The sequence below is a fragment of the Oncorhynchus nerka genome, linkage group LG2 (assembly GCF_034236695.1).
Source record: "Oncorhynchus nerka isolate Pitt River linkage group LG2, Oner_Uvic_2.0, whole genome shotgun sequence".
Taxonomy (NCBI): Eukaryota; Metazoa; Chordata; class Actinopteri; order Salmoniformes; family Salmonidae; genus Oncorhynchus; species Oncorhynchus nerka.
In genome coordinates, this window is record NC_088397.1 from 55,789,051 (window position 1) to 55,813,140 (window position 24,090).

The 24,090-nt window shown below is 47.9% G+C and overlaps 1 protein-coding gene across 2 annotated transcripts in view; it reads left to right on the forward strand.

Annotated features, from left to right (window-relative positions):
• The window catches only part of LOC115138228 (prickle-like protein 2), a 140,724-nt gene that overhangs the window by 52,530 nt on the left and 64,104 nt on the right, over positions 1–24,090 (forward strand). The window contains exon 1 of one of the 2 annotated variants that reach the window (XM_029674889.2): positions 1,410–1,719. The exons of the other annotated variant lie outside the window; for it this stretch is intronic. The gene's annotated coding sequence lies outside the window, so the exon portion shown is untranslated. Of the gene's footprint in view, positions 1–1,409; positions 1,720–24,090 lie in introns of those variants that run through there. 2 annotated transcript variants of the gene reach the window in all.

Consider the following 24,090-nt stretch of genomic DNA (forward strand, 5'->3'; position numbering starts at 1 on the left):
GCCCAATCCCAAAGGACCTCTAAACCCTACGCCTTATGCACTCGTGGAGATCTGACAGGATTTGATTGGTATAAGCAATATGGTGAAACTTCGCCTATCAGAGGGCATACTTTCCTCTACATGACCACGTACAGTATCATCAACACATCTTTAGACTTTTCAATATGAACATCGGTTAAGACATCAACACATCTTTTAGTGTTTTTCCAAATGTATGCTTTACTAGCGATCTCAACATGTTTTGGGCATTAGCTATTCCTCTGTATCATACATAAATTATTATCCACTTTAGGAGGCGGCTCTCCATAGTAGCAAAAAGTAGCAACATCGGAGACATTCTTCAGTGTGAGTGTGGCTCAATGCCTGCTACTGGGCTAATGTTAGGAGGGAGACGCATGCCACTGGAGAATGTTGGCATTGGACTCTGTGTTTGTGTGTGTGTTTGTGTGCGTGTGTGTGTGCGTGTGTGATGGTCAGAAAGAGAACACTGGCACTCATTGTCAGGTATAATGTGTTGCTCTCCTGGCGTGATTCCTTGTTGTCTTCCACCACAGGAATCCATATGGATTTATGGGAATGAATCAGAGTATCCTGCTGCCTGTGGAACAGTAGTTGTACAGTGTAGAGCGCTGCTGTACAACAGATCAGATTCTACCCACAGCACACTACTGACGGGTCCAGAAACCTCACTCTGGCTCTCTGGTGATAGATGGCTCTGCTCTAACCTGTACTCACACGCCCTACAGGTCCTGTTCCTCTATTTATGGGTATGTGATTGGCATGGGGGGGGTGACTGAAGAGGGGGCAGTTTGGAGAGAGAAGAGGTTTAGGTTTGGCTCGGAGGAGCCTATAGTGAGTTGAGGCCACACTCCATCTGTATTGATTTATATGTCTGTAACTCTCTGCAGGTAAATCAGTGGACAACTACTAGCTGCACATCACATCAGATCTGTCTCTACAGAAAGTACTATAGCAGATGTTTCCATCCAGTTCAGTTCAGGGGGATGTTTGGAAGTCGATAGAGACTACTGTGAAAGGATGCCGGCAGTACCCTGTTTCTCTACGCTGCTTGCTTCTCCAGTGTTTCAGTCGGCGGAGGATAGACTGTAGAAGACTAACATACCACAGTGCAACTTGAAGTTAACCTTCAATCGTTGTCCATTTAGATTTCACATCATGTTGACGATTCCTATTTTCCCTTGCTCTTCACTTTGGTGCTCAAACTAACCTCCAAGCTAACTGGACACCCTAATGAATCAGGGTCTAGTTGCTAAGCTGTGATAGGCTTAGAGCTGGTGACTCACACCTTTAGGGGAGATAAGGGGTGTGGTTAGAAGTGTTTGGGGTGTTTAGGGGAGTTCTGGCTACAGAGGCTGCCTGCTCAGCTCTTAAATTGGTGATCAGCCCCTATCACATTCCTCTGGTGGGCAGCTCTCTCTCTCCTCTCTCTCACACTTACTTCACACATCCATATGGTTGTGCCACCAGCTGCAGTCTAGAGAAGTCTTCAGCTCAGCAACACACTCAATGCTATCATCTCCATGTCAGTCTCTCTCCCTCGTCTCCTGGTCATCTGAGAAAGGAAAAGACTTTTTCAATTACAGAGACGTTGAAAGTGTTTTTTTTCTGGTTATGGTGCTGCAATGATTATCCTCTGAGAGGCTCTGTTGTTTGACCGTGTGTTCCCCAGTCCTTGCTCAGCCAGCCGGAGGGGAAGTGGTGAGTAACTTTTACATATTCATAGCAAACATGCCATTTCACACACCGACTGACTGACAGCCATGGGATCTCTGCCTGGATACAGTCATGTTAGTTTGGTAGCTTCTGTCATGAATGAGGTATTTTCTCTCTATTTGATTAAAAACTTTCAGCTTCAGTGATTGACTGCCTTGTGTTTCTTTAGGCTAGTTTTGACACAACTTGTGTTTTTTTAAGTTGATTTAGAATATTTACATGTGCTACACTATAGTATGGTAGCTTATGACATTTTGTGATTTAAACATCTTTGGAACCATGTCCTCCCGTTGCTTTTGCACTGCTCTGTAGAGTCTGCCAAGTAGGATGTTGGGAGTGGGTGGCTTCATGTTTAGAGAGGGTGCGATCGGGGATAAAAAGAGGAGGAGGGAGATAGGAAAAAGAGAAACATTGGGAAGGGAGAAAAGAGTGAGAGAGAAATAAAAGGAAAGAGAGTGAGAGAAGGGAAAAGGCAGTGTAGAGGCAGTCTCCTGTCATCTCAGCTGTTGTGAATTAAGTGGACTGACAGCACGCATCTCCCTGCATCTCACAGCTGTGTGACATGCCTTCCACTTTATTTTTAACTCAACTTATATTGGGCTACGGCAGGGACAGGGAACAGCCTATTGTCTCTCAGCTATGTGGGCACGGTGTGTGTGTGTGTGTGTGTGTGTGTGTGTATGTGTGTGTGTGTGTGTAGTTGGTTGTGCATATCAGGGGAGTCTAGGCATTTATACCTAAAGCTGTTGGTGTTATGTGTCAAAAATCATGTCAGATATGACAAGTTAAAAGTCCAGTTTATATCTGAGCGGTACACTGCTGGGTCTGCTGTCTTTGTTGACCGTGTGAGTGTGTCTATAAATCGCAAGGTACATTCCACAATAGTGCTGCACGCTTTGTTTATGGCACCCGGGTCTGAGTGGCTGGCCCTGGCCTAGTAGGGGAAAGAATAGGGTGTGACACATAACAGGTTGTGGCTTCCTGAACACTCTTTCTTTCTGTGCCACAGTTTCTATATAACTGCACCAAAGCAACTCCGTGCCCAAAATGGCCTCTGCGTTGACATTTCGAGCCAGTGGTTAAACCAGGCACAGAAAACAGATCATCTTTGTAGGGAGAATGACATGTATATCAATAGGGATCTTGGAAAATAAATCACATTTTTGGGTCCCGCAAGCCATTTAAACCTTTATGAGCCATATACTGAAGGCTAGTGCTGACTGTCCCCTGCATACATCCACACAGACCCAGAACAAATAGCCTCCTTTCAATACAATACTCTCAGGAGGATAAGGATCAAGGGATCTGCTGAGCCCAGAGGAGGAGAAAATGAAAGGAGAGGGAGAGTGAAAGACAATGGGCTGGATGGATGGGGTGTGTTGAGTGGATCCCCAGGCAGTGAGTGTGCCCATTGATTTAGAGAGTGAGTGGGCCGCCCCCCTACTGCTGCCAACCCCATTTCCTCCTCTAACGCTGTTAACCGATCAATGTCCTGGACACAGCTCGCAACGAGCCACACCAGTGGGGAGATTTCATCGCTAATCAAATGTAATCTCTAACACTGGTTTAATGTTGCCAATCATCCATCTTCAGCTTGTTTTACTATTGTAGCTCTTCCTGTCCTAGTAAAACAACATAACCACATCATGCCAGTCAACTGTCCACTGACGAGTTTGAACAAGAAAGACATGAGTGACGTTGATATGCAACCAAACCCCTCAGTGAGCTCTATGCAGACTGCCTTTGGGGTGAAATCACAGCGTAAGCCTACAACTTGTAACTGTGTAGGGATAGGGAAGTGTGGTAACTGGGTAGGGATAGGGAAGTGTGGTAACTGGGTAGGGATAGGGAAGTGTGGTAACTTTGTAGGGATAGGGAAGTGTGGTAACTTTGTAGGGATAGGGAAGTGTGGTAACTGGGTAGGGATAGGGAAGTGTGGTAACTTTGTAGGGATAGGGAAGTGTGGTAACTATGTAGGGATAGGGAAGTGTGGTAACTATGTAGGGATAGGGAAGTGTGGTAACTGGGTAGGGATAGGGAAGTGTGGTAACTGGGTAGGGAGGTGTGGTAACTTTGTAGGGATAGGGAAGTGTGGTAACTATGTAGGGATAGGGAAGTGTGGTAACTATGTAGGGATAGGGAAGTGTGGTAACTGGGTAGGGATAGGGAAGTGTGGTAACTGGGTAGGGAGGTGTGGTAACTTTTTGGGGATAGGGAAGTGTGGTAACTGGGTAGGGAAGTGTGGTAACTTTTTGGGGATAGGGAAGTGTGGTAACTGTAGGGATAGGGAAGTGTGGTAACTGTAGGGATAGGGAAGTGTGGTAACTGGGTAGGGAAGTGTGGTAACTGGGTAGGGAAGTGTGGTAACTGGGTAGGGAAGTGTGGTAACTGGGTAACTGGGTAGGGAAGTGTGGTAACTGGGTAGGGAAGTGTGGTAACTGGGTAGGGAAGCTGGTAACTGGGTAGGGAAGTGTGGTAACTTTGTAGGGATAGGGAAGTGTGGTAACTGTAGGGATAGGGAAGTGTGGTAACTGTAGGGATAGGGAAGTGTGGTAACTGGGTAGGGAAGTGTGGTAACTGGGTAGGGAAGTGTGGTAACTGGGTAACTGGGTAGGGAAGTGTGGTAACTGGGTAGGGAAGTGTGGTAACTGGGTAGGGAAGTGTGGTAACTGGGTAGGGATAGGGAAGTGTGGTAACTTTGTAGGGATAGGGAAGTGTGGTAACTTTGTAGGGATAGGGAAGTGTGGTAACTGGGTTGGGAAGCGTGGTAACTGGGTAGGGATAGGGAAGCGTGGTAACTGGGTAGGGATAGGGAAGCGTGGTAACTGGGTAGGGATAGGGAAGCGTGGTAACTGGATAGGGATAGGGAAGCGTGGTAACTGGGTAGGGAGGCGTGGTAACTGGGTAGGGAGGCGTGGTAACTGGGTAGGGAGGCGTGGTACCTGGGTAGGGTTAGGGAAGCGTGGTAACTGGGTAGGGTTAGGGAAGCGTGGTAACTGGGTAGTGAAGCGTGGTAACTGGGTAGGGGTAGGGAAGCGTGGTAACTGGGTAGGGAGGCGTGGTAACTGGGTAGGGAAGCGTGGTAACTGGGTAGGGTTAGGGAAGCATGGTAACTGGGTAGGGTTAGGGAAGCGTGGTAACTGGGTAGGGTTAGGGAAGCGTGGTAACTGGGTAGGGTTAGGGAAGCGTGGTAACTGGGTAGGGATAGGGAAGCGTGGTAACTGGGTAGGGATAGGGAAGCGTGGTAACTGGGTAGGGATAGGGAAGCGTGGTAACTGGGTAGGGAAGCGTGGTAACTGGGTAGGGAAGCGTGGTAACTGGGTAGGGAAGCGTGGTAACTGGGTAGGGAAGCGTGGTAACTGGGTAGGGAAGCGTGGTAACTGGGTAGGGAAGCGTGGTAACTGGGTAGGGAAGTGTGGTAACTGGGTAGGGAAGTGTGGTAACTGGGTAGGGAAGTGTGGTAACTGGGTAGGGATAGGGAAGTGTGGTAACTGGGTAGGGAAGTGTGGTAACTGGGTAGGGAAGTGTGGTAACTGGGTAGGGAAGTGTGGTAACTGGGTAGGGATAGGGAAGTGTGGTAACTGGGTAGGGATAGGGAAGTGTGGTAACTTTGTAGGGATAGGGAAGTGTGGTAACTGGGTTGGGAAGCGTGGTAACTGGGTTGGGAAGCGTGGTAACTGGGTAGGGGTAGGGAAGCGTGGTAACTGGGTAGGGGTAGGGAAGCGTGGTAACAGGGTAGGGTTAGGGAAGCGTGGTAACTGGGTTGGGAAGCGTGGTAACTGGGTAGGGATAGGGAAGCGTGGTAACTGGATAGGGATAGGGAAGCGTGGTAACTGGGTAGGGAAGCGTGGTAACTGGGTAGGGAAGCGTGGTAACTGGGTAGGGAGGCGTGGTAACTGGGTAGGGAAGTGTGGTAACTGGGTAGGGATAGGGAAGTGTGGTAACTGGGTAGGGAAGTGTGGTAACTGGGTAGGGAAGTGTGGTAACTGGGTAGGGAAGTGTGGTAACTGGGTAGGGATAGGGAAGTGTGGTAACTTTGTAGGGATAGGGAAGTGTGGTAACTTTGTAGGGATAGGGAAGTGTGGTAACTTTGTAGGGATAGGGAAGTGTGGTAACTGGGTTGGGAAGCGTGGTAACTGGGTTGGGAAGCGTGGTAACTGGGTAGGGGTAGGGAAGCGTGGTAACTGGGTAGGGGTAGGGAAGCGTGGTAACAGGGTAGGGTTAGGGAAGCGTGGTAACTGGGTTGGGAAGCGTGGTAACTGGGTAGGGATAGGGAAGCGTGGTAACTGGGTAGGGTTAGGAAGCGTGGTAACTGGGTAACTGGGAGGTGGTAACTGGGTAGGGATAGGGAAGCGTGGTAACTGGAGGCGTAGGGTAGGGAAGCGTGGTAACTGGGTAGGGAAGGGTGGTAACTGGGTAGGGTTAAGCGTGGTAACTGGGTAGGGAGGCGTGGTAACTGGGTAGGGAAGTGTGGTAACTGGGTAGGGATAGGGAAGTGTGGTAACTGGGTAGGGAAGTGTGGTAACTGGGTAGGGAAGTGTGGTAACTGGGTAGGGAAGTGTGGTAACTGGGTAGGGAAGTGTGGTAACTGGGTAGGGATAGGGAAGTGTGGTAACTTTGTAGGGATAGGGAAGTGTGGTAACTTTGTAGGGATAGGGAAGGGATAGGGAAGTGTGGTAACTGGGTTGTAGGGTATAGGGAAGTGTGGTAACTGGGTTGGGAAGCGTGGTAACTGGGTTGGGAAGGGGTAACTGGGTAGGGGTAGGGTTAGGAAGCGTGGTAACTGGGTAGGGGTAGGGAAGCGTGGTAACAGGGTAGGGTTAGGGAAGCGTGGTAACTGGGTTGGGAAGCGTGGTAACTGGGTAGGGATAGGGAAGCGTGGTAACTGGATAGGGATAGGGAAGCGTGGTAACTGGGTAGGGATAGGTGGGTAACTGGGTAGGGAAGCGTGGTAACTGGGTAGGGAAGCGTAACTGGGTAGGGAGGCGTGGTAACTGGGTAGGGAGGCGTGGTACCTGGGTAGGGTTAGGGAAGCGTGGTAACTGGGTAGGGTTAGGGAAGCGTGGTAACTGGGTAGGGTTAGGGAAGCGTGGTAACTGGGTAGGGAAGCGTGGTAACTGGGTAGGGGTAGGGAAGCGTGGTAACTGGGTGGGAGGTGGTAACTGGGTAGGGAAGCGTGGTAACTTTGTAGGGATAGGGAAGTGTGGTAACTGGGTAGGGAAGCGTGGTAACTGGGTAGGGAAGCGTGGTAACTGGGTAGGGAGGCGTGGTAACTGGGTAGGGAAGCGTGGTAACTGGGTAGGGTTAGGGAAGCGTGGTAACTGGGTAGGGTTAGGGAAGCGTGGTAACTGGGTAGGGTTAGGGAAGCGTGGTAACTGGGTAGGGAAGCGTGGTAACTGGGTAGGGAAGCGTGGTAACTGGGTAGGGAGGCGTGGTAACTGGGTAGGGAAGTGTGGTAACTGGGTAGGGATAGGGAAGTGTGGTAACTGGGTAGGGAAGTGTGGTAACTGGGTAGGGAAGCGTGGTAACTGGGTAGGGAGGCGTGGTAACTGGGTAGGGAGGCGTGGTACCTGGGTAGGGTTAGGGAAGCGTGGTAACTGGGTAGGGTTAGGGAAGCGTGGTAACTGGGTAGGGTTAGGGAAGCGTGGTAACTGGGTAGGGAAGCGTGGTAACTGGGTAGGGGTAGGGAAGCGTGGTAACTTTGTAGGGATAGGGAAGCGTGGTAACTTTGTAGGGATAGGGAAGTGTGGTAACTGGGTAGGGAAGCGTGGTAACTGGGTAGGGAAGCGTGGTAACTGGGTAGGGAGGCGTGGTAACTGGGTAGGGAAGCGTGGTAACTGGGTAGGGTTAGGGAAGCGTGGTAACTGGGTAGGGTTAGGGAAGCGTGGTAACTGGGTAGGGTTAGGGAAGCGTGGTAACTGGGTAAACTGGGTAGGGAAGCGTGGTAACTGGGTAGGGAGGCGTGGTAACTGGGTAGGGAAGTGTGGTAACTGGGTAGGGATAGGGAAGTGTGGTAACTGGGTAGGGAAGTGTGGTAACTGGGTGTGGTAACTGGGTAGGGCGTGGTAACTGGGTGGGAGGCGTGGTAACTGGGTAGGGTTAAGTGTGGTAACTGGGTAGGGAAGTGTGGTAACTGGGGTAGGGATAGGGAAGTAGGGAAGCGTGGTAACTTTGTAGGGATAGGGAAGTGTGGTAACTTTGTAGGGATAGGGAAGTGTGGTAACTTTGTAGGGATAGGGAAGTGTGGTAACTGGGTTGGGAAGCGTGGTAACTGGGTTAACTGGGAGGGAGCGTGGTAACTGGGTAGGGGGGAAGCGTGGTAACTGGGTAGGGAGGGAAGCGTGGTAACTGGGTAGGGTTAGGGAAGCGTGGTAACAGGGTAGGGTTAGGGAAGCGTGGTAACTGGGTAGGGTTAGGGAAGCGTGGTAACTGGGTAGGGAAGCGTGGTAACTGGGTAGGGATAGGGAAGTGTGGTAACTGGATAGGGATAGGGAAGTGTGGTAACTGGGTAGGGAAGTGTGGTAACTGGGTAGGGAAGTGTGGTAACTGGGTAGGGAGGCTGGGTAGGGAAGTAACTGGGTAGGGAGGCGTGGTACCTGGGGGATAGGGTTAACTGGGGATAGGGAAGTGTGGTAACTGGGGATAGGGTTAACTGGGTTGGGAAGCGTGGTAACTGGGTAGGGTTAGGGAAGGTGGTAACTGGGTAGGGAGGGAAGCGTGGTAACTGGGTAGGGGTAGGGAAGTAACTGGGTTGGGAAGCGTGGTAACTTTGTAGGGATAGGGAAGCGTGGTAACTGGATAGGGATAGGGTGGTAAGTGTGGTAACTGGGTAGGGAAGCGTGGTAACTGGGTAGGGAAGCGTGGTAACTGGGTAGGGAGGCGTGGTAACTGGGTAGGGGTTAGCGTGGTAACTGGGTAGGGTTAGGGAAGCGTGGTAACTGGGTAGGGTTAGGGAAACTGGGTAGGGAAGGGAAGTGGTAACTGGGTAGGGTTAGGGAAGGGATAGGGCGTGGTAACTGGGTAGGGATAGGGAAGTGTGGTAACTGGGTAGGGAGGTGGTAACTGGGTAGGGAAGTGGTAACTGGGTAGGGAAGCGTGGTAGGGGTAGGGAAGCGTGGTAACTGGGTAGGGGTAGGGAAGCGTGGTAACTGGGTAGGGATAGGGAAGCGTGGTAACTGGGTAGGGAAGCGTGGTAACTGGTAGGGAAGCGTGGTAACTGGGTAGGCGTGGTAGGGGTAGGGAAGCGTGGTAACTGGGTAGGGGTAGCGTGGTAACTGGGTAGGGATAGGGAAGCGTGGTAACTGGGTAGGGAAGCGTGGTAACTGGTAGGGAAGCGTGGTAACTGGGTAGGGAAGCGTGGTAACTGGGTAGGGAAGCGTGGTAACTGGGTAGGGAAGCGTGGTAACTGGGTAGGGGTAGGGAAGCGTGGTAACTGGGTAGGGAAGCGTGGTAACTGGGTAGGGAAGCGTGGTAACTGGGTAGGGGTAGGGAAGCGTGGTAACTGGGTAGGGAAGCGTGGTAACTGGGTAGGGAAGCGTGGTAACTGGGTAGGGATAGGGAAGCGTGGTCGCCAATATCAACATGAACAAGTTTATTCAAGCCGTTAGAAATGATTTTGTTGTTTTTAAACAATGGCATCTGAATGACATTTAGTAGGCTTATATTACACATGTCCAACAGATTTTGATTAGATTTTCTTTGTGTGGTAAGTCAACAGTATCTTTGTCTCCAATATTTGTCTCAACACTCCCACCACTCTTGAGTCTGCCAGAGAATTAAGAGAGCTGGCTGACTAACCAGCCTGCCATCTGATAGGCCAGGGAGGTGATTGCTCTCAGCTCCTGACTGTCAAACACAAGGGCTTCCTTCCCCCACTCGAGAGAGAGCGAGAGAGGGGGGGGTGGGAGAGGGTTAGAGAGGAGAGTGAGGGAGAGATAAATATAAAGATAGTATGGGGTGGGAGAGGAAGTGTACGTGAATGAGAGTGACAGAGAGAGGGATGGAAAAAATTAGTAAAATAACAGATGAAATGATGAGGGCATACTGAGGGGAAAGGAGTGGAGGTACAGAATGAAAAGTGGGACAGAGGGAGAAAGAGACCCTCTATTTGCCAGCCAAACCACCCCTGTCTGCTCTTCAACACTCAACACAGTCCCAGTCCCATGTCATCTCTCTGTCATGGATCTAACCAGAACACATTCCTCTGTTCCCTCCACTCTGCCCACAACTCACCATCCTCTCATTTTCAGATTGTTTACTCGCTAAACCAGATTATGTTTCATAGAATTAAACACATTATCATAAAATCCGATGGAAATCATGTCAAATCCAAGTAGCTCCAATGACAATACAATAGGGCTTTCTCTGCTGAGGGCTTTCTCTGCTGAGGGCTTTCTCTGCTGAGGGCTTTCTCTGCTGAGGGCTTTCTTATCATATAAAATAGTCATACCAGATTTTTTCCCCCCTAGAGGAATGTAAATTGGTTGGTTGGCTCATAACTCAAGACCTTCACCCCCTCTATTTCTACCTTGTTGTCTAAACATGTGTATTTGTGCTGACAGAGCAGAGACAGAAATGAATTCTGCCAGTGCTGCCTTTTCTACAGAGGATGGTCACATCATTCTTTCGAGTTATTTGTCTCCTTGATAGACTGCAATACGCACACATATGCAGGCAGGCAGGCACACATACGAACAAACACATTCCCCCTCCCTCCTCTCTCTCTCTCTCTCTCTCTCTGATCTATATGGTAGATAATCAGTCATTAAAGAAGCCTCAGATGATGCAGAGCTTTCGCTTTCTCCGTTAGCCATCTCTTTACATTGTAGTGAAAGTGGTTTGTGAAGCGTTAATTTGACTAGGGCTTGCCTCCTCACCGTGGGTTCATTAGACAACATGAAAGGCTGTATTGGAGTTTCATTGGTGAGAACGAGCAGCCTCAGATCTCTCTTCTAGAGTTAATGAAAAGATGAGACACACAGCTGAGCCATAGAGCTCTGTTAATTGCGTTTAACTCCCAATCATCATTTCCTTGTTTTTCATGCATGTTTGCTTAGGGAATAAAATACTAGGGACCAAGCCCACCACTTCTAAAACTACCAGTTAACACTGGAAAGTTCAGGCAATTGAAAGTTTGGCGGTTGGTTATTCTGCTTCTAGAATATTTCCAGCATCTGCGTATCCTGTTTCTCTCTCTTAATTCCACACAGATAGGCCTACAGCCTGGAATGGCTGGATGACGGGTGCTCGTTTGTCAGACTGGCAGGCCTTATTTAGCAGTGAACTGTGGGCAAATGAGTCCCGGGTCATGTGTTAATTCTGTCGTGTCAGATGTCAGTTTCCAATCAATCCCAAAGGCATGGCGTGTACCTGGCCTGGGACATGGTGGTTGTGAGCTAGCTAGAGCCGTGGAGATGCCGGCCGTGTTGACAAAATAACTGTCACCGTGGTCGGTGTCAGATAGAGAGCCACTCTGTTTCAGTCTGCATAAGAGTTCTATTTTCTGTCTTCAGACAATGTAAAGGAGTTCGGTTCATTGTCTCCCATTGTCTTTGCTGTCTAACATTAACACTCATCAGACATGGCTGTCTGAAATGTTACTACAGCACACACCACATGCCAAAGGGCAGTGGGTCAGAGCACTGTTGAACTATGTCGAGAGGAGGGAGGACAACAGCGTGCCATGAATTCAGATGCCATGTTAAATGGGGCTTGCTTCTTTACCAGAAGGTCAAAGTGCTATCAGCCACAGCACATTTTATGACAGCTCTGTGGAGTTGCAAACCCTGGGCATTTAACTCTGCTGCTAGGGCTCCTGGGAAGTTTCCTCTGTCTCTATGGTGACGTGTGGAGGGCTTGTTGCGGTTGTTATAAGTTCTCCTTTTATCTCCTGTTTATAATGTCAAGCTTCCCTAAGTTAAATACAGGACCAGAGGTACTAATGATGTTCATTTACTGCGGCCGTGGGCAAACTGAGCCTTAATTGGACAATGCCATCCATATGTGATGTAGGTAGTGGTGGTCGCCACCCCTGTGGTCCTAAAGTTTACAGCCAGGGTTCTTGGGAGGACAGGGTGGGGTAAAGGTGTGGGTGGGTGGCAGGGTTTTTATGAGATGGTTGGTCTATATGGAGGCGGGACTTGGGGCTCTGCAGCCACCCAGGTCTCTGTGGGCTGACTGCATTGCAGATGGCTTCAGTGTGCCATAGGGCAGGGGTCGGCAACATTAAAAAATATATAAAAACAATTTTTTTTAAAAATGTAGGCCCCCAAAAGTTAAGTAAAAAATATATATTGATTTTGTGGGGAGGGGGTTAGTTTTTGGTTTTTGGTTCACCAGGATTTCAGCCCCCCAAAAATGTATTTAGGAAGTCTGTTTCCAAGTATTCCCACAAATAAAAATGTGATCGTGTCTCAATGTAATGAAGGTATGAAATTATAGTTATTTTCAAATACAATGTACTGTATTTTTGGGCTTAGTTCTGGTCAATTTGCAGTGTACTAATTATTTTCCGTCCACCGACCATTCACTCTGCCAAAAATCGGCCCGTGGCTGGATCTATATAGTTGCCTACCCCTGCCAGAAGGTATATAGACAGTCACAGGAGATCCAGGAAAGCATGGCGCTGTTGACGCTCACTTTGCCACCCACCCCTCTGCCACGTGTCACCCATAGGTCCCATGAGGCTGTGGACATCACCAGGTGCCAATTATGCCACCTTCAGGCTTCCAACCCCCCCCCCACACACACACACACACACACACACACACACACTGAACACGCACCATTGACTCCTCAGTTTTCCTATTTGGCACGCGACGCTCACAAAGGACCGATGAGGTGTGCAGAGGGCACCCACTGACACGGAGCGCAGGAGGAGGAAGAGCAGGAGGAGGGCTGCAGTTCACACAGCCTAACGGGTTTAGGATTATTGGGTTAACAGAGAGGAGGAACAGTGTGGGGGTCGGGAGATGCATAGAGAAACAGACAGAGGAATGGTGATGGAGAGAGAGAGAGAGATGTGGAGGGAAGTAACTACATTAAAGGGGAGAAAGGAGTTACTGTAGGTATGAGGGGGAGAAGAGAGAGAGAGAGGGACAACGATGGAGGGAGCGCTGCCAAGCTGTCCCGTGGGTGATAAATGAGGCCTTAATGAAGTATCTGTGCTTGTCTCTCTGTGTCTGGAGAAAACCGCAGCCTTGGCACAGAGAAGGCCACGCTCTATCACGCCATGGAGAAAAACACACACACACACACACACAGAGAGAGAGAGAGCTCTCATCTACATCAAGTGTTCTCTGATTCTCTCCACACATACAATGTGATTCCTACCCGGGCCTGGCAGGGTGGCTTACTTCGTTTAGGCCATTGTTCAGTGTGACAGGGCTGTAAATGTAGAAGGCAGTGTGGTTTTCCTCACACGGAGTGATGGAATAGAACACATGTTAATCCTTCTCTGGAGTAAACAACGGATGGTCTTTTGTGGCTTGTTGTCACTTTCTCACTGAGATGTTGTTCTGTTAGTCGTCAAGATTTATAAACAGTGGATCTTCAGTGTGCAAAAACAACCCCCGATTTAGTAGGGCATTTTAGTAAGGTGACTGTGAAATGACCACAGTGTGTATGAGTGAGAGGAAATCGAGAAGAGACCGGACGTTAGCTAAGAAGGCGATGATAGATCAAGCGGCAGAGTTGGCTGTGTTTTATAAGAGAGAAATGCATGAAAACCTCACACAGAGCAGCCAAAGCAAAACTTTATCCTGCACCTGAGGTGTGGCTGTGACAACGAGCTCCAGAAAAACAGCCCTCCTGTGAATTCCATACACCAGTGTCAATCAGTATGGTTTGGGCCAGGGAGAGTGTGGTGGTGGGCGGGGGGTGATTATTAAGTGGTCTATCTGGACCTGGGTCACGATGCCAATGCGGCGATGATGCGATGGGAGACATGGCCCTCTGCCTCTTAGGAAGACGGGTAGCTACAGGAGATATGTGTTTGTGTGGCTGCCTGAGTTTGGTCTCTCCGCCTGCATGTGTCACTTGATTGACAGAAAGCGCTTGTCTTTTTCCTTCCTGTTGTTGTAGCCTTGCCTTTGACCTAATGGCATTCTATTCCATAGAAAGCCTGAACATGTTTGAGTCAGAGGAACTGTTTGTACATTATAGGGGTTGTGTAGAGAGTCAGAGGAGCTGTTTGTACATTATAGGGGTTGTGTAGAGAGTCAGAGGACCTGTTTGTACATTATAGGGGTTGTATAGAGAGTCAGAGGACCTGTTTGTACATTATAGGGGTTGTGTAGAGAGTCAGAGGAACTGTTTGTACATTATAGGGGTTGTGTAGAGAGTCAGAGGAACTGTTTGTACATTATAGGGGTTGTGTAGAGAGTCAGAGGAGCTGTTTGTACATTATAGGGGTTGTGTAGAGAGTCAGAGGACCTGTTTGTACATTATAGGGGTTGTGTAGAGAGTCAGAGGACCTGTTTGTACATTATAGGGGTTGTGTAGAGAGTCAGAGGACCTGTTTGTACATTATAGGGGTTGTGTAGAGAGTCAGAGGAACTGTTTGTACATTATAGGGGTTGTGTAGAGAGTCAGAGGACCTGTTTGTACATTATAGGGGTTGTGTAGAGAGTCAGAGGACCTGTTTGTACATTATAGGGGTTGTGTAGAGAGTCAGAGGACCTGTTTGTACATTATAGGGGTTGTGTAGAGAGTCAGAGGACCTGTTTGTACATTATAGGGGTTGTGTAGAGAGTCAGAGGAACTGTTTGTACATTATAGGGGTTGTGTAGAGAGTCAGAGGACCTGTTTGTACATTATAGGGGTTGTGTAGAGAGTCAGAGGAGCTGTTTGTACATTATAGGGGTTGTGTAGAGAGTCAGAGGAACTGTTTGTACATTATAGGGGTTGTGTAGAGAGGGAGGAGAGTCAGAGGAACTGTTTGTACATTATAGGGGTTGTGTAGAGAGGGAGAAGAGTCAGAGGAACTGTTTGTACATTATAGGGGTTGTGTAGAGAGGGAGGAGAGTCAGAGGAACTGTTTGTACATTATAGGGGTTGTGTAGAGAGGGAGGGGAGTCAGAGGAACTGTTTGTACATTATAGGGGTTGTGTAGAGAGGGAGGAGAGTCAGAGGAACTGTTTGTACATTATAGGGGTTGTGTAGAGAGGGAGGAGAGTCAGAGAAACTGTTTGTACATTATAGGGGTTGTGTAGAGAGGGAGGAGAGTCAGAGGAACTGTTTGTACATTATAGGGGTTATGTAGAGAGGGAGGGGAGTCAGAGGAACTGTTTGTACATTATAGGGGTTGTGTAGAGAGGGAGGAGAGTTTAGGTGTGCGGTATGACTGTGTGGGCCGAGGCGGTTGTGTAGAGAGGGAGGAGAGTTTAGGTGTGCGGTATGACTGTGTGGGCCGAGGCGGTTGTGTAGAGAGGGAGGAGAGTTTAGGTGTGCGGTATGACTGTGTGGGCCGAGGCGGTTGTGTAGAGAGGGAGGAGAGTTTAGGTGTGCGGTATGACTGTGTGGGCCGAGGCGGTTGTGTAGAGAGGGAGGAGAGTTTAGGTGTGCGGTATGACTGTGTGGGCCGAGGCGAATTCATCCCAGTGGAAAAGTGGAGAGAAGAAACGTTTGCTGAAAAGTAGGACACGGATAATGTGTGTGTGCTTGTGTGTATACAGTAACGTATACGTGTGTGTGTCCTACATCCGGTGGTGTGGCGGTTGCAATGTCGGCGTATGCATGCCGTCAGAGTTTTCCCAGTGTGCCATTTGATGTAAAGACCATATGTTTCAGGCAGTCCGGGCCGTGCCCACCCCTACATGGCCAGCTGGCGCTTGATTCAGGGTCTCTCTGACCCCGCCACCTCCTCAAACCCCAAACCACCATGCCAACCCACCCCTCAAAGGCATGTATGACAGGGGCTCAGGGTATAAAATGGTCCCCGCCTTGGAATGCTGACCAACCTTGGCATATATTTGTAAACACGCATACATTACATGCGTAAAGCATTCCCATAGGCCTTCTGTTCCCTGTAGGGCCCCTGGATATGAGTTTGTTCATGCTGAGGAATGACCTCATTTCCCAGCATGCACCAGAGAGCATTAAGCAGCCCCCAGTATGTGGTTTTCCATGACCTTCATCCATCTGAAGCCCACAACAACAGATCTGATATAGTATAGATATACACAGAAACCCTCTACCTCTAGGTATTTTAGTTATTTAGTCCTGATAGTACAGTGTGGATGACATTCCGTGTTTAGTAATATCAAGTTATTAGTCTGTGTGACTGTGCGAGATCCAGTACCATTTCTCAGTTAGACAATACGTCTATAGATGTACTATTTGCTGGCATATTTAGTAGTGATGGGGGGGGGGGGGTCGATAATTACGGTGCATTCAGAAAGTATTCACACCCCATTTTGTTACAGCCTGAATTTAAAATGGATCAAATTTAGATTTTTTTGTGCCACTGGCGTACACACAATACCCCATAATGTCAAAGTGGAATTCTGTTTTTAGAAATGTTTACAAATGAATGAACAATGAAAAGCTGAAATGTCTTTAGTCAATAAGTATTCAACCCCTTTGCTGTGCTTAATAGGTTGATGGACTCACTCTGTGTTTGATTTAATAGTGGTTAACATGATTTTTGAATGACTTCCTCATCTCTGTACCCCACAAAATACAGTTATCTGTAAGGTTCCTCAGTCGAGCAGTGAATTTCAAACACATCCACAAAGATAGAGGTTTTCCAATGCCTCTCAATGAAAGGCAACTACTGGTAGATGGTTAAAAAAAAGACATTGAATATCCCTTTGAGCACAGTGAAGTTAAGAATGACTCTTTGGATGGTGTATGAATACACCCAGTCACTACAAAGGTACAGGCGTCCTTCCTATCTGTTGCCGGAGAGGACGGAACCTACTCAGTTGCAGAGTTTAATGGCTGTGATTAGGGGAAAACTGAGGATTGATCAACAACATTGTAGTTACTCCACAAAACTAACCAAATTGAGTAAAAAGGAAGCCTGTACAGAATAAAGATATTCCAAAAACATGCATCCTGTTTGCAACAAGGCACTGTGGCATAGCAATTCACTTTTTTTCCTGAATACAAAGTGTTATGTTTGGGGCAAATCCAATACAACACATTACCTAGTACCGCTCTCCATATCTTCAAGCATAGTGGTGGACGCATCATGTTATGCGCATGACATTAATCGTTAAAGACTGGAGTTTTTCAGAATAAAAATCAAGTGAAATGGAGCTCAGCACAGGCAAAATCCCATAGGAAAAGCTGGTTCAATCTGATTTCCAGATGAATTCACCTTTCAGCAGGACAAAAACCTAAAACGCAAGCCCAAATCTACACTGTAGTTGCTTACCAACAAGACCGTGAATGTTCCTGAGTGGCCAAGTTACAGTTTTGACTTAAATCGACATGAAAAGCTATGGCAAGTCATGAAAATGGTTGTCTATCAATGATCAACAACCAATTTGACAGAGCTTGAAGATTTCCAAAAAGAATAATGGGCAAGTATTGCACAATCCAGGAGTGGAAAGCTCTTAGAGACTTACCCATAAGGCTCACAGCTTTAATCACTCTTAGAGACTTACCCATAAGGCTCACAGCTGTAATCACTCTTAGAGACTTACCCATAAGGCTCACAGCTGTAATCACTCTTAGAGACTTACCCATAAGGCCATAAGGCTCACAGCTGTAATCACTCTTAGAGACTTACCCATAAGGCTCACAGCTGTAATCACTCTTAGAGACTTACCCATAAGGCTCACAGCTGTAATCACTCTTAGAGACTTACCCATAAGGCTCACAGCTGTAATCACTCTTAGAGACTTACCCATAAGGCTCACAGCTGTAATCACTCTTAGAGACTTACCCATAAGGCTCATAGCTGTAATCACTCTTAGAGACTGCTCAAGCTGTAATCACTCTTAGGTGCTTGTAATCACTACAAAGGCTATGTAATCACTCTTAGACTTACCCATAAGGGTAGTGAATGTTCATGTAAATGAGATCCTTTCTGAAGGCACTGTACATATCGCAATATTATTTGTGGATTATATTTTTTTGATATTTGACTTCAGGTATTGATTTGTAAAATATATATATATTTATATTCATATTAAAAAATATATATTTGCGACTGTAGCTAGCTTTGATGAAAAACTAGTCGGCTTTACCTGTGCCAAACACTTTACCTGTGCCAAACACTTTACCTGTGTTTTCGGGCACTTTCCCTGAGTGATCAAAACTAGTCTTTCTTGTCTCTCTGGAGCAGACATATAGTGATTCATATGTTTGGAACATCAAATCACAATACAAGTAGAATCATGACAATAGCTGTACATATTGTATCAGCACCTAAGTAGCGTGATAATATTGTATCGTGAGATCCCTGGCAATTCTCAGCCCTAATATTTTGTTCCAGTGACTGTAGGGAATGTTCATGTCCATAGTAGCCTAGTCCCTCCCCATGTAGCCCAGCTGAGGCCAAGCAGAACCAGGCTATGACCTGCCTTATCGTGATGGGGGTTGTAGTAGTGATGGTGGTGATAGGAGTTGTTGTAGTGCTGGTTCTGGTGGCGATGGGGGTAGACAGTATGTGCTTTTGACTCAGAGCAACACAAACAAGCTCCAGCCTGGTGAACTCAGCAGCCATAGCCCGCTCCCTCCCTCCGTATAATTCTCTATCTCTTGCTCTCCATTTCCCAGCTCTTCCTCTTCAGGGACAGGGAAAATGGTTTCATGGGGCCATTTCCAGCAGTCTGTGATCCGTGTCTCCTACTAATTGTTTTCCCAAATCCTGGGCTGGTGTGTTTAGGACAGAAGGGTGGAATGCAGGGGAAGGTTCCCCGTCTTCCCACTATTACACACATGAACCTTTCTGTCTGTAGCCCAACATGCTGCTACTCTACACAGAGTGGCAGATCCCCATTAAATACGGGCTGGGTTTTCATCAGAGAAGATGCATCCAGTATGTATGGTTGATGTCGGCTATGTTTCAGTTGAGAAGGAGAAATAGGGTCGGAGAGAGACGACACAGAAAGGGAGAGAGGGGAGGGGAGGGGAGTCTGAGTACAGGAGAGGGAAAGAGACTGACAAAGGTAAAGAAAGAGACTATATATGTGTTTGGGACGGCAGGGAGCCTAGTGGTTAGAGCGTTGGGCCAGTAACCGAACTGAACCGCCCCTGAACAAGGCAGTTAGTAGTGCGTCATTGTAAATAAGAATTTATTCTTAACTGACTTGCCTAGTTAAATAAACGTAGAGAAGAGAGATGGAGAGTGAGTGAAACAAAATGAGGGAGAAGAGAGGCCCGTGGGTGCAGTGTAAAGGTCAGTGTGTATGTGAGCGTGTTAAGAACTGGTGTGAGGCTGAGGATAATTAGAATGTGTCTGAGCTCACCACACTCCTCTACACACTCAGGGGAAGACTGCCTGTCCATCAAACATGAGAGGGTCCAGGGGCCGAGTTCTCTCACACACACACACATACAAAACGGGGCCGAGTACACACGGACAAACATGCAGATGCATGCGCACACAAGTTACAACCCCAATCCCTCGCCTTCTCACTAAAGCAATTCCACTCTCATTTGCCACATCGAGCAGCTCATATTCCCACACTTGATGCATTTGTTACATTGAAGTATAATATCCTATTCTTTCTATTTAGAATTCTCAATTAGTCTCATAACTCAAAGTATCTTTGCTCTGAACTCCTCAACTGGAGTACTAAAAGCCCATTACTAGTGCTGAAAGTTGTTTTTGGGAGGTGTGTGTGTGCATGCACATTTGTGTGTTGTGAGTGTAGCTTTGCCTGTCCCTGCGGTATTATTTCACAGGACTTGCTAAGCATTTATGAGCTAATTAAGGTTGCAGAGCTGGTGAGCTGGTGATAAGGCCCATGTCCGGCCCCATTATTAATGTTCCACGCTCCACTGGGGCTTCAGACCTGCAAGCAGCCTAATTGGAAGCACTGAATCTGTTTGGGGAGAATTCTGATGACTTTCAGAACAAAGTGTGTGTGAATTTATGCGTCTGCATGTTTGTGCTTGTTTGTGTGTGTCTACTTGGGGTGTACTGTATGTGGGTGTGTTTGTGCGTGGGTGCGTTTGGCAATTTTGTGTTTGGCAAGCATGTAGCCCAGTTCTGCTCAGACCCACATTTCCGAGTGAGCCCCATTATCTGGTCTCTTGAAGTATGTTTTACTTGGGAAAAACACAGCACAGATCTCCAGACCACCCCTGGAAATTCCCACAGCCTCCAGAACATAAAAAATAGCTGCCAATATCATGATTATAAAGGTTCCTAATGTTGTATTGCAAATTGCATTTTGTCCTGGTTTGTTTTCTTTCAAACGTTCACCTCAGAAATGTGAGGTGTCATGAAGTTGTGAAATAGCAGCTGCCTTTACCATGGGTCCAAGGTAGAGGCTACTGTTTGCTCAGGGTCAATGTTAATGTGAGGAGTGAAACTTTCCCCCATCTCTGACCCCATGACGACTGTAGCCACGACAACCCCCTCCCCCCGGACCTAGAGCCCAGACCCTCTGGTGTCTGTCTGTGTCTGCATCATAAAGACAGCCCCGCCTTTGAAGCCGGACAATGACCTCAAACTTGTTGCTCTCTGAAACACCCCTCTGCCATTGTGGTGGTCGTAAAAACCCAACGGGAGAGATTTCCTGCAACAACAAAAAAACATTTGGTGTGTTGGGGTCTTTTTGTCAAGGAGATGGGAGAGGGCCTATGGAGAGTGGGGGTTGGGTGTGGTTTTCAGTGTTGGTTGTTAAAGTTCCTTCCTGCCTGAGCGCTGATGTCATCGGTGCAGGCCTGAAAACCAACACAGCACTGCATGAGGCTGCAAACTATTCTGCCCACAAACACGCACAGAAAATGGGAAACACATTCATGCTATTAATGAATTGCCTGTTTAAATACTCTGGTCCAGCTTTGCTCCCTACTCACACAGACATATGTCCAGTACCCTCTCTTCTGTGTGTGAATCACCTCCTAAGTGGTTGAGCGAATATTCTGCCGTGCCACAGCAAAGACATCAAACACAAGTGCAACCAACAGTATAAAATGTCTGAACTCCCTAAGACTGCAATAGTGCCATGAGAGACTGCAATAGTGCCATGAGAGACTGCAATAGTGCCATGAGAGACTGCAATAGTGCCATGAGAGACTGCAATAGTGCCATGAGAGACTGCAATAGTGCCATGAGAGACTGCAATAGTGCCATGAGACTGCAATAGTGCCATGAGACTGCAATAGTGCCATGAGACTGCAATAGTGCCATGAGACTGCAATAGTGCCATGAGACTGCAATAGTGCCATGAGAGACTGCAATAGTGCCATGAGAGACTGCCATGAGAGACTGCCATGAGAGACTGCAATAGTGCCATGAGAGACTGCAATAGTGCCATGAGAGACTGCAATAGTGCCATGAGAGACTGCAATAGTGCCATGAGAGACTGCAATAGTGCCATGAGAGACTGCAATAGTGCCATGAGAGACTGCAATAGTGCCATGAGACTGCAATAGTGCCATGAGAGACTGCAATAGTGCCATGAGAGACTGCAATAGTGCCATGAGAGACTGCAATAGTGCCATGAGAGACTGCAATAGTGCCATGAGAGACTGCAATAGTGCCATGAGAGACTGCAATAGTGCCATGAGACTGCAATAGTGCCATGAGAGACTGCAATAGTGCCATGAGAGACTGCCATGAGAGACTGCAATAGTGCCATGAGAGACTGCAATAGTGCCATGAGAGACTGCCATGAGATACTGCAATAGTGCCATGAGAGACTGCAATAGTGCCATGAGACTGCAATAGTGCCATGAGACTGCAATAGTGCCATGAGAGACTGCAATAGTGCCATGAGAGACTGCCATGAGAGACTGCAATAGTGCCATGAGAGACTGCAATAGTGCCATGAGAGACTGCCATGAGATACTGCAATAGTGCCATGAGAGACTGCAATAGTGCCATGAGAGACTGCAATAGTGCCATGAGGGACTGCAATAGTGCCATGCGAGACTGCAATAGTGCCATGAGAGACTGCAATAGTGCCATGAGAGACTGCAATAGTGCCATGAGAGACTGCAATAGTGCCATGAGACTGCAATAGTGCCATGAGACTGCAATAGTGCCATGAGAGACTGCAATAGTGCCATGAGAGACTGCAATAGTGCCATGAGAGACTGCAACAGTGCCATGAGAGACTGCAACAGTGCCATGAGAGACTGCAACAGTGCCATGAGAGACTGCAACAGTGCCATGAGAGACTGCAATAGTGCCATGAGAGACTGCAATAGTGCCATGAGAGACTGCAATAGTGCCATGAGAGACTGCAATAGTGCCATGAGAGACTGCAATAGTGCCATGAGACTGCAATAGTGCCATGAGAGACTGCCATGAGACTGCAATAGTGCCATGAGAGATTGCAATAGTGCCATGAGAGACTGCAATAGTGCCATGAGAGACTGCCATGAGAGACTGCAATAGTGCCACGAGAGACTGCAATAGTGCCACGAGGGACTGCAATAGTGCCACGAGGGACTGCAATAGTGCCACGAGACTGCAATAGTGCCACGAGAGACTGCAATAGTGCCATGAGAGACTGCCATGAGAGACTGCAATAGTGCCATGAGAGACTGCAATAGTGCCATGAGACTGCAATAGTGCCATGAGAGACTGCCATGAGAGACTGCAATAGTGCCATGAGAGACTGCAATAGTGCCATGAAAGACTGCAATAGTGCCACGAGGGACTGCAATAGTGCCACGAGAGACTGCAATAGTGCCACGAGAGACTGCAATAGTGCCACGAGAGACTGCCATGAGAGACTGCAATAGTGCCATGAGAGACTGCAATAGTGCCACGAGGGACTGCAATGCTACCAAGAGGGACTGCAATGCTACCAAGAGGGACTGCAATGCTACCAAGAGGGACTGCAATGCTACCAAGAGGGACTGCAATGCTACCAAGAGGGACTGCAATGCTACGAAGCGAGCATGTTTGCCAACAACTCATTATGTTGAAAATGTGCCTCATCTGTTTTCTAATTTGGTCTCTCAGCTGTTTTTCCCTCCCAGAATAAATGTCTTCCATTTGCAGACGATTATGCTTGTCCCCAGAGTCTGTGCTGTGTGTCTGTGCTGTGTGTCTGTGCTGTGTGTCTGTGCTGTGTGTCTGTGCTGTGTGTCTGTGCTGTGTGTCTGTGCTGTGTGTCTGTGCTGTGTGTCTGTGCTGTGTGTCAGAGCTGTGTGTCAGAGCTGTGTGTCAGAGCTGTGTGTCAGAGCTGTGTGTCAAAGCTGTGTGTCAGTGCTGTGTGTCAGTGCTGTGTGTCAGTGCTGTGTGTCAAAGCTGTGTGTCAGAGCTGTGTGTCAGTGCTCTGTGTCAGAGCTGTGTGTCAGTGCTGTGTGGTCCCCTGCTGGTCTGAGGACAGGACTATTCCATTCCTAATGAAAGACACTGAGCTGGAATCACATTGACTTGATACCTTCCCTCACCTCGCTTCAAATTGTGTTCAAACCTTTGTCATGTCATCAATTCATCTGCTCAATACACACACACGCACACACTGTACAAACCCCTCCACACCAGGCATCTCGCATAACCCAAATCTGTCACATTCCACATGAAACGATTCCACATTTTTATTTTATCACAGCCAAAGCTTTCCTCTTCAAAGTAAAAACATAAAACACAGACAACATCCGTTTTCTGTCTCCGAGTTTTTGTCCTCTGAAGTTCGTCATATCCCCAGTCTTTCCTCGTCACATTTGTGTGGTGTCACGCTGGTACAGAAGTAGCTGTCCATGTGTGTAAGTCTGTCCCTGTCACAGAGAGCGAGAGCCTTCGTATGGGAGGACAGGCAGGACACGGTGACACTGGTGAATCACGTCTGCTGGGTGTTAATGTCATCTCCTGGCAATTAGCTGCCTCAGTGTGATGCAGGGAGCAGACAATGAAAGGGACACGGAATGAATCACCACCTAATTGCTCTCCCTACATACCACGCCGCATCGATCCTGTCACATTCGGATTCTAGCACTATGTTTTATTAAAATGATTATGGGCTGTTCATCATAATTTCCCTATCTGAGACTTTTATCCACGGCCATTTTGCTCGGCTGTTGTGGTAGATGACGGTTACCGTAGAGCTCTAGGTGGCCATATTTTATTCAGCCGGGTCCATTCTGAGGAGGCAGAGGTGGAGAGCTTTTCTCAAGAACACCGCTAGAAATACCTGACCTTGATGTGGGTGACAGGAAAGTCCAGCCCTCTAGCCGCCATTCAATGTCCACGCTTCTACCTTCTCTCCTTTTGAG